General features: G+C 45.6%; 1 non-coding gene and 2 pseudogenes across 1 annotated transcript; all 3 read left to right on the forward strand.

Annotated features, from left to right (window-relative positions):
* The first annotated feature begins 2,681 nt into the window (after window positions 1–2,681).
* On the forward strand, window positions 2,682–2,895 carry LOC117873997. The gene has a single exon (XR_004644859.1). It is a non-coding gene; the product is annotated as a small nucleolar RNA U3 (small nucleolar RNA).
* A 693-nt stretch (window positions 2,896–3,588) lies between these two features.
* Window positions 3,589–3,769, forward strand: LOC117874002 (annotated as a pseudogene).
* An 8,273-nt stretch (window positions 3,770–12,042) lies between these two features.
* LOC117874003 lies at window positions 12,043–12,235 on the forward strand (annotated as a pseudogene).
* The last annotated feature ends 3,767 nt before the right edge of the window (window positions 12,236–16,002 follow it).

Here is a 16,002-nt window from a genome sequence, read left to right on the forward strand (position 1 = left end):
TGCAGCCACTTGCACACTGGGATAGCTACCACAATGCACTGCTCTTTGTGGCATTACAAGAGCTGCTAATTTGGCCACGCCAGTGCATTTGCAGCTGACAGTATAAACACACAGCAGTGTTTTCCCTGCTGTGGTCTCCAAAGGCTGGTTTAACTCCCAGCACTCTACATCTGCAAGTGTAGCCAAGCCCTATGATTCTATGACTTTTGTTTCAGTTTTCACCAAAGATTTTTAGTAGCAATTGGATGTCTAACACAGCAAACGCCAGTGAAAATGTGGTTGCATCTGAGGCTAAAATAGGGAAAGAACAAATTAAAAATTACTTTAAAAAGTTAGATGTCTTTAGCTCACCAGGGCTTAATGAAATACATCCTAGAACGCTCAAGGAGCTGACTGAGGAGATATCTGATCCATTAGCGATTATCTTTGAAAACCCATAGAAAATGGGAGAGATTCCAGACAACTGGAAAAGGGCAAATATAGTGCCAATCTATAAAAAGGGAAATAAGGACAACCCAGGGAATACAGACCAGTCAGCTTAACTTCAGTACCCAGAAAGATAACAGAGCAAAAAATCAAGCAAACACATTGCAAACAATTTGCAAACACATTGAAGATAATAAGATAAGTGACAGTCAACATGGATTTGTCAAAAACAAATAGTGTCAAACCAACCTGATCGCTTTCTTTGACAAGGTAACAAGCTAGTGGATGGGGGGCAAGTGGTAGATACAGTATATCTTGACTTTAGTAAGGCTTTTGATAACTGTCTCACATGACCGTCTCATAAGCAAACTAGGGAAATAGAACCTAGATGGAGCTACTATAAGGTGGACGCATCACTGGTTGGAAAGCAGTTCTCATAGAAAGAAAAATTGTTCTTGCATCTGAAGAAGTGAGGTTCTTACCCATGAAAGCTTATGCTCCCAATACTTCTGTTAGTCTCAAAGGTGCCACAGGACCCTCTGTTGCTTTTTACAGATTCAGACTAACGGCTACCCCTCTGATACAGTTCTCATAGAGCAGCTATTGGTTCACAGTCAAGGTCATATCAAATGGGGTCCCACAGGGATTGGTCCTGTGTCTCGTTCTATTCAATATCTTCATAAATGATTTAGATAATGGCCTTATAAAGTTTGCGGATGATACCAAGCTGGGAGAGGTTGCAAGTGCTTTGGAGGATAGGACTAAAATTCAAAATGTTCTGGACAAACTGGAGAAATGGTCTGAAGTAAATAGGATGAAATTCAATAAGGACAAATGAAAAGTATTCCACTTAAGAAGGAACAATCAATTTCACATATTCAAAATGGGAAATTACTGCATAGGAAGGAGTGCTGTGGAAAGGAATCTGGGGTTATAGTGGATCACAAGCTAACTATGAGTCAACAGTGTAACACTGTTGCAAAAAAAGTGAACATCATCTTGGGATGTATTAGCAGGAGTGTTGTAAGCAAAACCCGAGAAATAATTCTTCTGCTCTACTCTGTGCTGATAAGGCCTCCACAGAAGTATTGTGTCAATTTCTAGATGCCACATTTCAGGAAAGATGTGGACAAATTAGAGAAAGTCCAGAGAAGAGTCACAAAAATGATTAGAGGTCTAGAAAACATGACCTCTAAGGGAAGACTGAAAAAATTGGGTTTGTTTAGTCTGGAAAACAGAAGACTAAGAGGGGACATGATAACAGTTTTCAAGAACATAAAAGGTTCTTACAAGAAGGAGGGAAAAATTGTTCTTGTTCACATCTGAGGATAGGACAAGAAACAAAGGGGTTAAATTGCAGCAAGGGCAGTTTAGGTTGGACATTAGGAAAAACTTCCTAACTTCAGGGTAGTTAACCACCAGAATAAATTGCCTATGGAGGTTATGGAGGTTTTTAAGAGCAGGTTAGACAAACACCTGTCAGAGATGGTCTAGATAATACTTAGTCCTGCCTTGAGTGCAAGAGACTGGACTAGAAGACCTCTTGAGGTCTATTCCAATCACATGATTCTATGTGAATCCTTCCACCAATTGCACAAAGACTTCTTACAGGAATAAACCACTATAGCAACAAAGAGGGTTGTTTGGTAGCTGAAGGGGTGAAGGATATGGCAAGGAAGATGAGAGGTGCGGGATGGGACAGATTCACTGTCTTTCACCCTGCATCTGGGATGTTTAAGGGGTGTAGAGGCCCCATCAAAGTTTCTGGAGTGATTTTCAGAAAAGGTGGGATTTCCTGATAGCAGGAGAATGGTAGGATTGGCCCTGATGTTCAGGAAACATCCCTCATTGGCGATCCTGGCTCCCCACTGCTGACTTCCTCCATTATGGTCACTGGTGCCAAAGAAACATGCTCTGGGTGTCCAGAACTGCATAGGCTCTAGAGAACTCTTGGCTTGTCCAGCTAGAGGATTGTTGTCTTAGGCATTGCAGAGAAGGGAGCAGGGAGAAGATTGGTAGAATGGCCTGTCTGGGTCTTCAGTTTATGCAAATGAAAAGGGATGGCTACTTTGAGCATCTTGGCTTTGATAGGCAGCCTACGGAAGGGGGCTATGGAGGGCAGAGTTGAGAGCCAGGATCTGCTCACGTGGGGCTTCTCGTAGTGCTCTCTCTCTCGTGAAGGCCAAATTGTAGCACCCACCAGTTAGAGGACAATGCGCCGGAATGGTCTGTGACTGGCAGGGTAAGTATTGGTTAAGGCTGTGCTTTTAGGGATCATTTCTCTAGTGGGTGACTGGAGAAGGGTAGTTGTAAAGGCCTGGTCTTGCTAACCACGATGAAGAACTGTAGTGTTTCTTTCTGAGCATGATAATGGCAGAGAGTGCTGTTCTGTGGTAGCTGCTTTCTGCTGTGGAAGAGTGTCTTGCTCTTCCGTGGAAGAGCAGGGGAAGGAAACATAGTCTGAATGGTTAGCTTTGAACTTGTCCTGTTGGGTGTGAAAAAAAGTTTGGGTGTGGTTACTGGGAGCTGTACTCCTTGTAGGTTTGGTGTGCTGAGTTCTCAGCAGTGAAATGCTCCATCTGCTTTCAGGTGTTGTGTGACTGGGCTGTATCTATCAGCAGGCTTTAGAGAAGGGCTTTCTTTGTGTGCATTACTGTGTCTCCATTACATCCTTGCTTCTAGTCTCTGCAATCAGCAGGTTTACCATTAAAAGATTGTCTTTGATCTCTTCCTTGTTCTACTTCATCTGAATAGCTATATCTCCTTTCTTCACTGAGTCTGACAATGCTTCTCCCCATGGCACCTGCAAATTGTCCTCCACACTGTAAGAAATGGATGAGGCTTCCCTGCTAACACCACCGGAGCCACTGGCACTTGGGAAGATTTTGTCTGTTCCCACCTGGCATTTCAGAGATCAGGACAGCAGCCGGTATTCCCGCCATTCTTGCTCTCTAAGGAGCCTAGAACACGCCACCAACTCTAGGTTACACACTGCCAAGCAACTTTCTTCCAAGTGAATAGCGATTGGACATTTTGACAGTGTTTATTGGGACTCTGGTCTGTTTCAAAGGAAAGCCTATGGCCATATATCCTTGCTTTAAAGTAAAAGCTTCTGGAGCGGTTTCCAGAAAAATTGGGAGCTCCTGCTCCCTGGAGAACGGTGAGACTAATTGGTGACTGGAGAAAGAGTTGCAGAAGGCTGGTCTTGCTATCTATGATGAGGTACTATAGTGTTTCTTTCTGATCATGAGTGTGGTAGAAAGTACTGTTCTGGGACAGTTACTTTCTGCTGTAGAAGGGTGCCTTGCTTTTCCTCAGAAGAAGGGAACAGAGTCTGAGTGGTTAGCTTTGAGCTTATTGTGCTGGGTGTGTGAAAAAGGGTGTGGATGCTGGGATCTGGACTGCTTGTGGATTAGGTTTGCTGAGCCCCCAGCAATGAAATGCTCTATCTGCTCTCAGGTACTGTGTGAGTCAGCTGTGTTTTTCAATAGTTTTAAGGAAAGGGCTTTCTTTGTATGCGTAGTGTGTTTCTTTTATGGTTTTGCTCCAAACTCTGTAGTCAGCAGGTTTACCATAGAAAGATTGTCTTTATTCTCTTGTTTGTTCTGCTTCATCTTCATAGCTATTTCTGCTCCTTTGCTAAATCTGACAGAATATCTCTTCATGGCACCCTGTCAATTGTCCTCCACACTGGAAAGAATGGCTGATTCTTCACTGCTAACAACACTGATGCTTGGGAAGTTTTTGTTTCTTCCCACTAGTATTTCTAAGATCAGGAGAACAATAACCAGCATTCCCTCCATTCACATGCTCTGGGGAGCATTTTTGAGATCAGAAGGATAGTGGCCAGTATTCCCAAAATTCAGTGTCCATGAAAAGCCTAGAATACATCACCAACTGTAGGTTACATACTGCTGAGCAACTTTCATCCAGGTGAATAGTGATTAGAAATTTTGGCATGGTTTATCTGGACTCTGGTACAGATCAAAGGAAAGCATCTGGTATATATCCTGGCTTTTAAGTAGTATCCCACATTTTCTTTTTTTATTTGTAAAAAGAAATCTAGGAATTTTTCAGTTTATTTTCCAAACATTAAACCTGGGATGAAATCATGTTAAAAATAAAAAAAATAAGAAAACAGTGAAAAATCAATGGAAGAGGGAAAGAAAAAAAAAGCTTTTGTAATATACACATTTTACTACAGTATAATTGAAACATCTTTTTTTAATGCACAAAGGTATATTTTGTCTCTCTCAGAGCTGGTATTTTTTTTCCAGAAATTCTGGTTTGTGTATACGTGCATAATTTTCTTCAAAGTATCCTCTTGCTGGCTTAGGGTATGTCTACACTACGAAATTAGGTCAAATTTATAGAAGCCGGTTTTATAGATATCGGTTTTATACAGTCGATTGTGTGTGTCCCCACATAAAATGCTCTAAGTGCATGAAGTCAGCGGACCGCGTCTACAGTACCGAGGCTAGCGTCGACTTCCGGAGCGTTGCACTGTGGGTAGCTATCCCACAGTTCCTGCAGTCTCCGCCGCCCATTGGAATTCTGGGTTGAGATCCCAATGCCTGATGATGCAAAACAATGTCGCGGGGGGTTCTGGGTACATGTCGTCAGGCCCCTCCCCCTCCATCAGAGCAACGGCAGACAATCGATTCGTGCCTTTTTACCTGGGTTACCTGTGCAGACAACATACCACGGTAAGCATGGAGCCCGCTCAGCTCAGCTCAGCTCAGAGTCACCATATGTCATCTGGGTGCCGGCAGACGTGGTACTGCATTGCTACACAGCAGCAGCCCTTTGCCTTTTGGCAGTAGATGGTGTATTACGACTGGTATCTGTCATTGTCATCTTCCAGTTCAATCAGAGGCACCTGGGCAGACATGCTTTGTCTCCTGGAGACTCAGTCCTGCTGGCAGTCCTATTGAACTGTCTTAACAATGATGGCTAGCAGTCGTAGTACAGTATCTTCTGCCAAGCACCCAGAAGATGCCAAGGGCTATCAGTCATGCTGCACCGTCTGCTGCCAGCTTAAGATGTAAAAAATAGGTGGACCAGATTTGTTCTGTATTCATTTGCTTTCCCCCTCCCTCTGTGAAATCAACGGCCTGCTAAACCCAGGGTTTTGAGTTCAATCTTTGGGGGGGCCATTCTGTGTGACAGTTGCTTGTGTTTCTCCCTGATGCACAGCCACCTTTGCTGATTTTAATTTCCTGTACCTGTATGCAATGTTGTCAGTCGCCCATCCCTCCCTCCCTCCCTCCGTCAGTTTCATGCTTTTTTCAGACCAGACACCATAGCACTGGGATCATGGAGCCTGCTCAGATCACCGCGGCAATTATGAGCATTATGAACACCACGCGCATTGTCCTGGAGTATATGCAGAGTCGGGACATGCCAAAGCAAAACCAGGACCAGCTGAGGAGGCGATTGCAGTGCGGCGATGAGAGCGATGTGGAAATTGACATCAACATAGACCTCTCACAAAGTAAGGGCCCCAGCAAAGTGCAAATCATGGTATTACTGGGGCAGGTTCATGGCGTGGAATGCCGATTCTGGGCCCGGGAAACAAGCACAGACTGGTGGGACTGCATCGTGTTGCAGGTGTGGGACGATTCCCAGTGGCTGCGAAACTTTCGCATGTATAAGGGCACTTTCATGGAACTTTGTGACTTGCTTTCCCCTGCCCAGAAGCACCAGAATACCAGAATGAGAGCAGCCCTCACAGTTGAGAAGTGAGTGGCGATAGCCCTGAGCAAGCTTGCAACGCCAGACAGCTACCGGTCAGTCGGGAATCAATTTGGAGTGGGCAAATCTACTGTGGGGGCTGCTGTGATCCAAGTTGCCAGGGCAATCAAAGACCTGGTGATATCAAGGGTAGTGACTCTGGGAAACGTGCAGGTCATGGTGGATGGCTTTGCTGCAGTGGGATTCCCAAACTGTGGTGGGGCGATAGATGGAACCCATATCCCTGTCTTGGCACAGGAGCACCAAGCCACCGAGTACATAAACCGCAAGGGGTACTTTTCAATGCTGCTGCAAGCCCTGGTGGATCACAAGGGACGTTTCACCAACATCAATGTGGGATGGCCGGGAAAGGTACATGATGCTCGCATCTTCAGGCACTCTGGTCTCTTTTGAAAGCTGGAGGAAGGGACTTTCTTCCCGGACCAGAAAATAACCGTTGGGGATATTGAAATGCCTATCGTTATCCTTGGGGACCCAGCCTACCCCTTAATGCCATGGCTCATGAAGCTGTACACAGGCAGCCTCGACAGTAGTCAGGACCTGTTCCACTATAGGCTGAGCAAGTGCCGAATGGTGGTGGAATGCGCATTTGGACGTTTAAAAGCGCGCTGGCGCAGCTTACTGACTCGAATAGACCTCAGCAAAACCAATATCCCCATTGTTATTGTTGCTTGCTGTGCGCTCCACAATATCTGTGAGAGTAAGGGGGAGACATTTATGGTGGGGTGGGAGGTTGAGGCAAATTGCCTGGCCGCTGATTACATGCAGCCAGACACCAGGGCGGTTAGAAGAGTACAGCAGGGCACGGTGTGCATCAGAGAAGCTTTGAAAACCAGTTTTGTGACTGGCCAGGCTACGGTGTGAAACTTCTGTTTGTTTCTCCTTGATGAACCCTCTGTACCCCCCACCCCCGGTTCACTCTACTTCCCTGTAAACCAACCACCCCACCCTCCCCTCCCCCCTTTGAGCACCGCTTGCAGAGGCAATAAAGTCATTGTTACTTCTCATTCATGCATTCTTTATTAATTCATCACACAACTAGGGGGATAAGTGCCAAGGTAGCCTGGGATGGGTGGGGGAGGAGGGAAGGAAAAGGACACACTGCAGTTTAAAACTAAAACTTTAACACTTATTGAAGGCCAGCCTTCCGATGCTCGGGCAATCATCTGGGGTGGAGTGACTGGGTGGCTGGAGGCCCCCCCACCGTGTTCTTGGGCGTCTGGGTGAGGAGGCAGTGGGACTTGGGGAGGAGGGCTGTTGGTTACACAGGGGCTGTAGCGGCGGTCTCTGCTCCTGCTGCCTTTCCTGCAGCTCAACCATACGCTGGAGCATATCAGTTTGATGTTCCAGCAGCCAGAGCATCGACTCTTGCCTTCTGTCTGCAAGCTGACGCCACCTATCATCTTCAGCCCGCCACTTGCTCTGTTCATCCCGCGATTCAGCCTGCCACCTCTCCTCTCGTTCATACTGTGCTTTTCTGTAGTCTGATATTGACTGCCTCCATGCATTCTGCTGTGCTCTTTCAGCTTGGGAGGACATCTGGAGCTCCGTGAACATATCATCCCGAGCCCACCGTTTTCTCCTTCTAATCTTCGCTAGCCTCTGCGAAGGAGAAACATTTGCAGCTAGTGGAGGAGAAGGGAGAGGTGGTTAAAAAAGACACATTTTAGAAAACAATGGGTACACTCTTTCACGTTAAATTTTGCTGTTCACATTACACAGTACATGTGCTTTCGTTACAAGGTCGCATTTTTCCTCTTATATTGAGGGCCTGTCGGTTTGGTGTGAGAGATCACTCACGCAGTGCCAGGCAACAGAATTCGGCTTGCAGGCAGCCATGGTAAGCCACAGTCTTTTGGCTTTTTTAACCTTCATAACATGTGGGAATGGTTTCAAACAGCAGCACCCTCATTTCCCATACCAAGGACCTATTGGGTTGGCCATTTAAAATGGGTTTGCAATGTAAAAGGAGGGACTGGGGTTTCCGGGTTAACATGCAGCACAAACCCAACTACCCCCCCGCCCACACACCCAATTCTCTGGGATGATCACTTCACCCCTCCCCCCCACCACGTGGCTAACAGCGGGGAACATTTCTGTTTAGCTGAGCAGGAACGGGCACCTCTGAATGTCCCCTTAATAAAATCACCCCATTTCAACCAGGTGACCGTGAATGATATCACTCTCCTGAGGATAACAAAGAGCAATAAGGAATGGATGTGGTCTGCATGCCAGCAAACACCAGGACCATACGCTGCCATGTGTTGTTATGCAATGATTCCAGACTACGTGCTACTGGCCTGGCGTGGTAAAGTGTCCTACCATGGTGGACGGGATAAGGCAGCCCTCCTCAGAAACCTTTTGCAAAGGCTTTGGGAGTACATGAAGGAGAGCTTTCTAGAGATGTCCCTGGAGGATTTCTGCTCCATCCCCATACATGTTAACAGACTTTTCCAGTAGCTGTGCTGACCGCGATTGCCAGGGCAAATTAATCATTAATCATTAAACACGCTTGCTTTTAAACCATGTGTAATATTTACAAAGGTACACTCACCAGAGGTCCCTTGTGTGCCCTCAGGGTCTGGGAGCACGCCTTGGGTGAGTTCGGGGGTTCCTGGTTCCTGGCTGTTGGGGAAACCGGTTTCTCTGCTTCCTTGCTGTGAGCTATCTTCATTGTCTTCATCATCATCATCATCTTCCGCGTACCCCAAACCCGCTTCCCTGTTGCGTGTTTCTCCATTGACGGAGTCAAAGCACACGGTTGGGGTAGTGGTGGCTGCACCCCCTAGCATGCAGCTCTGTGTAGAAGCGGCATGTTTGCGGCTCTGCCCCGGACCTTCCATTTGCATCTCTGGCTTTGTGATAGGCTTGCCGTAGCTCCTTAATTTTCACGCGGCACTGCTCTGCGTCCCTGTTATGGCCTCTGTCCTTCATGGCCTTTGAGACCTTTTCTAATATTTTGCCATTTTGTTTACTGCTACGGAGTTCAGCTAACACTGATTCGTTTCCCCATATGGCAAGCAGATCCCGTACCTCCGTTCTGTCCATGCTGGAGCTCTTTTGCGATCCTGGGACTCCATCATGGTTACCTGTGCTGATGAGCTCTGCGTGGTCACCTGTGCTCTCCACTCTGGGCAAACAGGAAATGAAATTCAAAAGTTCGCGGGGCTTTTCCTGTCTACCTGGTCAGTGCATCTGAGTTGAGAGTACTGTCCAGAGCGGTCACAATGAAGCACTGTGGGATAGCTCCCGGAGGCCAATAACATCGAATTCCGTCCACACTACCCCAAATCTGACCCGCAAAGGCCAATTTTAGTGCTAATCCTCTCGTCGGAGGTGGAGTAAAGAAACTGGTTTAAAGGGCCCTTTAAGTCGAAAGAAAGGGTTTCGTCGTGTGGACGTGTCCAGGCTTAATTCGATTTAACGCTGCTAATTCGACCTAAACTCGTAGTGTAGACCAGGCCTTAGAGATAGTCCACCTTTAAAAATATGCACTCTGCATCAGCAGATCCGTGGATACACTCAAGGCTCACAGTGCCACTTTGCTGAAGTTGGGAAGTGTGTCTTGATGACTGTTCCAAAAAGCCAGCACATCCAGTTTTGCATTGTCAGGGTTAGGAAAGTTGATGTAAGTAGTAAATTCCCCTTTCAGATTTGAAAGTTCATCTTTAGTGACAGAGCCAATGTCAGTTGAGCCACTCTGGCACAATGGTTGTAGTCTGCTGCCAAATTCACTTTGAGAAAGGGGGTGAAAAATCTGGATGACACTCCAAAAAGAATATTCAGCAGTTTCTGATTTAGAGCCAACAAACTCAGGATGATCTAGGAGATGCTTTAGCATAGTCCATGCATTATTTACGTGGCAGGCAGCAAAGTAAAAGGTCCTATCTCCTAGAACTGGAAGGGACCCCAAAAGGTCATTGAGTCCAGCCCCTGGCCTTCACTACCAGGATCAAGTACTGATTTTTGCCTTAGATCTCTAAATGGCCCCCTCAAGGATTGAGCTCACAACTCTGGGTTTAGTAGGTCAATGCTCAAACCACTGAACTATCCCTCCTCCCCCAGTATAGCAAACCAGGAGTAGGTAATCAGCAGTTGGCTCTGCACTAGTCTCTCGTAAAACAAAGCCTTCAACTTGTTTGCATGCTTGAAAATGGTCCCGAATCCAATGATGCAAAATTTCACTTCTTTCATTTCTTCTGTAACAGTAACTGCTGATGGCACAATGTTGAGCAGGACAGGTAATATGTAACAGCTCCGGTTTCTGATTGAGTTTAAGCTCCTGTGTAAATTTAGCTATGTCGGAAGCAGAATCTGTGTTAGTTGTGGCCACATTTTCCGAAGTTAATTGGTACATCTCAAACATCTCAGTTATTGTTGTGTCGACAAAACCAGTGTCAGCAGAGGGGATGAATGTCACCTCAGCACAAAACAATGCAGATTTATTCACTTTGAAATCAAAAAACAAAAACAAAAGGCCAAGAATCAGATGGCTGAAAGCATCAGGAGACTAATCAAAAATCAGACTAGACATCATATTTCCAGCAATTCATTCCATCATTTTAGCTACTAAAGCATCATCATTTTCTTTCAGGTACTTACGAGTGAAGTTGTCCACATTAGGAAGGGTTTTTGCTGCTGGAAACTATTGTTGCACAAAGTCACCAATAGGCCCCTCCCCCCAGCAATTAACAGTGACTGTCCAGCAAAACAAAGATCACACACACATTCATGGCTATATTCTCTCTTTCATTGAAGCCCTGGTGAAAGCTCCTGATACTGTCTGTTTATCCCAAAGCTCACTTTGTTCTTTAAGCTTCTTGTGTTGCTTGCTTTTTATGCTATCAGCGTGCATACTGACCTCAATGCTGCTGTACTTGCAATGCAACGCATCCTTTTCACTCCTGACTTTACTGGTCTTGAAAAGTTCTAAGGACTGATTTTCTTGTTGGCATTCAGGCATAAATTTGTGTTTTCACCCCATGTTTACCTTTTTACCTTATCTTTATCTGTGGAGGATTGATTAAATTCAGTGCCACACTAAACAGATGCAAAGAAATAGGCAGGCAGTATCTCCTTGTGAGCCAATCATACCATGATATTCACATTGTTTGATTTTTCTGACCTCTGATGTGTGTGTGTTCTGTATTTTACACTGCGAGACTGCTTCAATCTCAGAGCTTCAGGACACAACAATCACGTAAAGCGTTAATGTTTAAATAAGTACCCCAAAAATATTGAATGGCTTGATAAATGGGTGTAAATCAGTAAAATCTGAACTCCTTTAATTAAAAAACCTGGTAATTTATCAGTGAACATCAGTAAAAACTGAAAACACAGAACACTACTTTTAAGTCAAAGCTTCTGGGGTGGTTCCCCCCAAAATTGGGAGTTCCTGCTCCCTGGAGAATGGTGAGACTGGTTCTCAGGTTCAGGAAACACCCCTCTTTGGACCCTGGCTCCCCACCGCTGACTTCCTCCATTATGGTCACTAGTGCCAAAGAAACGTGCTCTGGGTGTCCAAAACTGCATAGGCTCTAGTTTCTAGAGAGCTCTTGGCTTGTCCAGCTAGAGGAGTGTTGTCTTAGGCTCTGCAGAGCAGGGAGAAGGAGAAGATTGGTGGAGTGGCCTGTCAGTGTCTTCAGTTTATGCAAATGAAAAGGGATGACTACTTTGAGCAGCTTTGCTTTGATAGGGAACCTACAGAAGGGGGCCATGGAGGGCAGAGTTGAGAGCCAGGATCTGTTCACGTGGGGCTTCTCATAGTGCTCTCTGTCTCGTGAAGGCCAAATTGTAGCAACCACCAGTTAGTGAGCAATGCACCAGAATGGTCTGTGACTGGCAGGGGGTGTTTGTTAAGGCTATGCTTTCAGGGGTTCGTGAGTAGAGAAAAATAGCTATAAAAGGTTGGTTTTTGCGAATGCTGATGTGGCCTTGTGGTGTTTCCTTCTGAGCATAAGAATGGTAGAAAGCACTGTTGTGTGGTAGTTGTTTTCTACTGTAGAAGACTGTTTTCTTCTTCCTTAGAAGAGCAGGAGAAAAGAACACAGTCTGATTGGTTATCTTTAAGGGTACGTCTGCACTTACCGGAGGGTCCGGCGGCAGGCAATTGATGTTCTGGGATTGATCCCAGAAGTGCTCGCCGTCGATGTCGGTACTCCAGCTCAGCGAGAGGAGTACCCAGCATTGACGGGGGAGCCTCCCTGCCGCGTCTGGACCCGCGGTAAGTTCAGACTAAGGTACTTCGAATTCAGCTACGTTATTAACATTGCTGAATTTGCGTACCTTAGTCCGAAGTGGGGGCTTAGTGGGGACCAGGCCTAAGTGTGCTCTACTAGCTGATGAAAAAGTGTTTAGGTGTGGTTGCTGGGAGCTGTGGTGTTTGGTGTGCTGAGCCTCCAGTGGTGAGATGCTCTGTCTGTTTTTCTTTTGCTTGTTTTGCTTCATCTTCATAACTATTTCTGTCCTTCCACTAAGTCTGACAGTGCCTGTCCCCATGGCACTTGTTGATTGTTCTCCACACTAGGATGAATTTATGATGCTTCCCTGCTAACACCACTGGAGCCACTGATGCTTGGGACTATTTTGTCCGTTTCCTCCTGGCATTTTGGATATCAGATGGTAGCAGCCAGCATTCCCATCATTCACTCTCTCTGAGGAGCCAAGAATACATCACCAAATCTAGATTACACACTGCCGAGCAACTTCCATCTAGGCAAATAGCGATTAGACATTTTGATGGGGTTTATCTGGACTCTGGTCTGGTTCAAAGGCAAGCCAATGTCTATATATCCTTGCTTTTTTGGAGCAGTTCCCCGGGGTGGGAGGGTTTCCATGCCTCATCACACATCTGCCCATCATGTCCAGCTACTTGGACTGGGTGAGGGCAGAGGGATGTTGCCCTAAAACCTGAATATGCAACATGCATGCCCAGCTGTTGCTTGATGAGTCGGTGCAGTAGCAGTCTCCAAAAGGTGTACCTTGCCAACTTTTCCAAACACTGACCTTAATGTGGGTCATTCCTCCACGATTCGGAATTAAAGGAAAATGGCCAGCACTTGGCAGGAGCAGGCTGAGGTATTAGTTAATTAAATTCCTTGTAGTTTTTCCTTTCATGATCATGCTAAATCCAGGGATAAGTTGCTTGGCAACAGCTCTGGCTACTACTATTCTTCCAACCCTTGCTTTTAGGCTTGAGATTAAACGTACTTGAGTATGTAAATCACCAGCTGAGGCCTGGCGGATTTTATGTATTTCTTAGAAAAGAGCCAAACATTAATTGATAATACAACGCGCTTTCATTTACGTTTGAATAATAAAGCAATGCGATCACTGTTCAGAACTCAGCCCTCAGCCAGCTCCATCTATTATTCATGGTTTCAAAATGTAATAAAGATACGTACTTAATACCTGTTTTCCAATTAAAGTTTATGGTTGGAGGTTGATGATGGCTGTATTTTTGGCAGTTCTTTTTAATTTTCTTCAAATGCTTCCCTGGGAATTCCAGAGGCAGTTTCAAACATAAAGATGTTGGGTGTTTTAAAAAAAAGTGATGATGTATTTTGTGGCCGAAATGGTATATATGAACATATGTGGAAATTGTCATATATGGTGGCTAAAGGTAGGAACTTAAATAGATATCTGGGCACTTGAGCCAAAGTAGCTTGGCTTTCCAGTGGTCCTGAGCAGCCACATTTCCCACTGACGCTGATCGGAATTGGATGCACCTTAGATAAGTAGCTTAATTTTTCAGATGGTTAGCATCTGGGGCTCACAATGTGACTCATTGTGAAAAATACTAATATCATTCTGGGGTGTATTGACAGGAGTGTTGTATCTTAGACATAGGAGGTAATTGTCCTGCTCTACTCATCACTGGTGAGGCCTCAGCTGGAGTACTGTATCCAATTCTGGGTGCCATACTTAAGGAAAGATGTAGACAAATTGAAGACAGAGGAGAGCAACAAAAATGACAAAAGGTTTAGAAAACCTGACCTATAAGGAAAGGCTCAGTGTTTGGTCATGAGAAAAGACAACTAGGAGACGACTTGATAACAGTCTTCAAATATGTTAAGTGTTGTTATAAAGAAAACCGAGATCAATTTCCATGCCCAGTGAAGGTAGGACAAGAAGTAATGGGCTTAATCTTTAGCAGGGGAGACTTAATTTAGATATTAGGAAAAACTTTCTAACTATAAGAGTAGTTAAGTTTTGGAACAGGCTTCCAAGGGAGGTCGTGAAAACCCCATCACTGGAGGTTTTTAAGAACAGGTTGGACATTCACCTCGCAGGGAAGATCTAGCCTTTCCTGGTCCTGCCTCAGTGCAGGGGACTGGGCTTGATGACTTCTCAAGGTCCCTTCCAGTCCTACATTTCTATGAAGCATTGGTGCTCTCAGTGCATATAGACTGGGTCTCTCAAGGGTTCTGTTGCCTGGTGTTCCAGGACATCCAAGGCATCAGGCCATTCATGGCTCTTCACAGCATTGCAACCTGCTATGCTAAAGGAGAAGAGGCTGCAGTGCTTCTGGAAGAAGGAAGGTAGTTGGGGAAGTGAACAGTGGAATGTAGAAGGAGTATTGAATGATTTAACTCCTTGTTTCCTGATTGGCATTGGTGGACTATGCTGCCTCACAACCGTAGGGCCTGATCCAAAGCCCGCTGACATCAATGAAAAGCCCTTAATTTGTAAGCACTCCAGGGCAGGAATAGTCTTTACTTGTTCCCATGGACTCAACAGCAACAAATTATATGTGTGGGGGGCTTATCTGTGATAGTTCAGCCCTGCTGGTTAGAAGCTAGTAACACAGACTGAACACTTCAATTATTTTTTTGCCCTCTTTTATTCCAATTACACCCTACACAGTTCTGAATCTTTTTTTTTTAAATTGCAATGTCGGTTTTTCTAGAGAAGGACGTTCAATGAGATTCTTAAAAGGAGTTTAACATGAGGGTAGTGTCTCATAAGCCCCCTATGAGTTAACTGGAAATGGAGGAATGTATTAACATTTTTATTGACTGCATTTCCCCCTCAATCAAACTGACTGTCGTTCCTTCTTCTCCAAGCATTTAGAAATAAAAGGGGAGGCAATTAAAAAGAGCCCTGGCTGAATGCAGCTCCACAGGGGACTATATCCTAAGCCGCTAGCCCTGTGTGCAGCTGTAGTAACACAGCCTGGATCACAGCTCCAGGTAATGGGAAGAGAGCAGGCTTGTGGAACCAATGCTTGGGCTGCACCAGTCCCTGAGTGCCGGCCAGCACAGTTAGCTGCATGAACAGGGGAAAGCATGCTGCACCCTTTTAAAGGATGTAGCAATTGACTTCCCGCTCCCCTACAGCACAGCAATAGTGCGCCAGAAAAACAGTGTCTCTGAGGCCCACTGCCTCCTAGTGCTTCCCGTAGCAAATCATGCACATAGGCACGCTCTCCCTATGTGTGCCATGCCCCTTACTCAGGGCTATGCTTGGACTCAATCTATCCTTAACGTTACTGACTTGACTTCTGTGCCATATCCTGTGAGCAGAGCTTGTGCATCAATGGACTCTATTATGGGTAAATGGCAGACTGTTCAGGGCAGGGGCTAGTAATCTGTCACCTGGGTTGCAAGTCTGGAGAGGAAGTGGTAGGTGGCTTTAAGTCACCTTTGCTATCCCGACACCAGGCTAGTTTCTGGCATAGGTTAGAGCCTGTTCTACTCAACCTAACAGCCTTTAGGGTCCATGAAGGTAGCTGGGCACATGGAAACCCCATCCACAGCCCTGCTTCCTTGGTCATGCAGTCCTCTAGTAGAGGGGATGGCTCTGAAGCCACTACAGTAGCTA

The sequence above is a fragment of the Trachemys scripta genome, chromosome 2 (genome assembly GCF_013100865.1).
Source record: "Trachemys scripta elegans isolate TJP31775 chromosome 2, CAS_Tse_1.0, whole genome shotgun sequence".
NCBI lineage: Eukaryota > Metazoa > Chordata > Testudines > Emydidae > Trachemys > Trachemys scripta.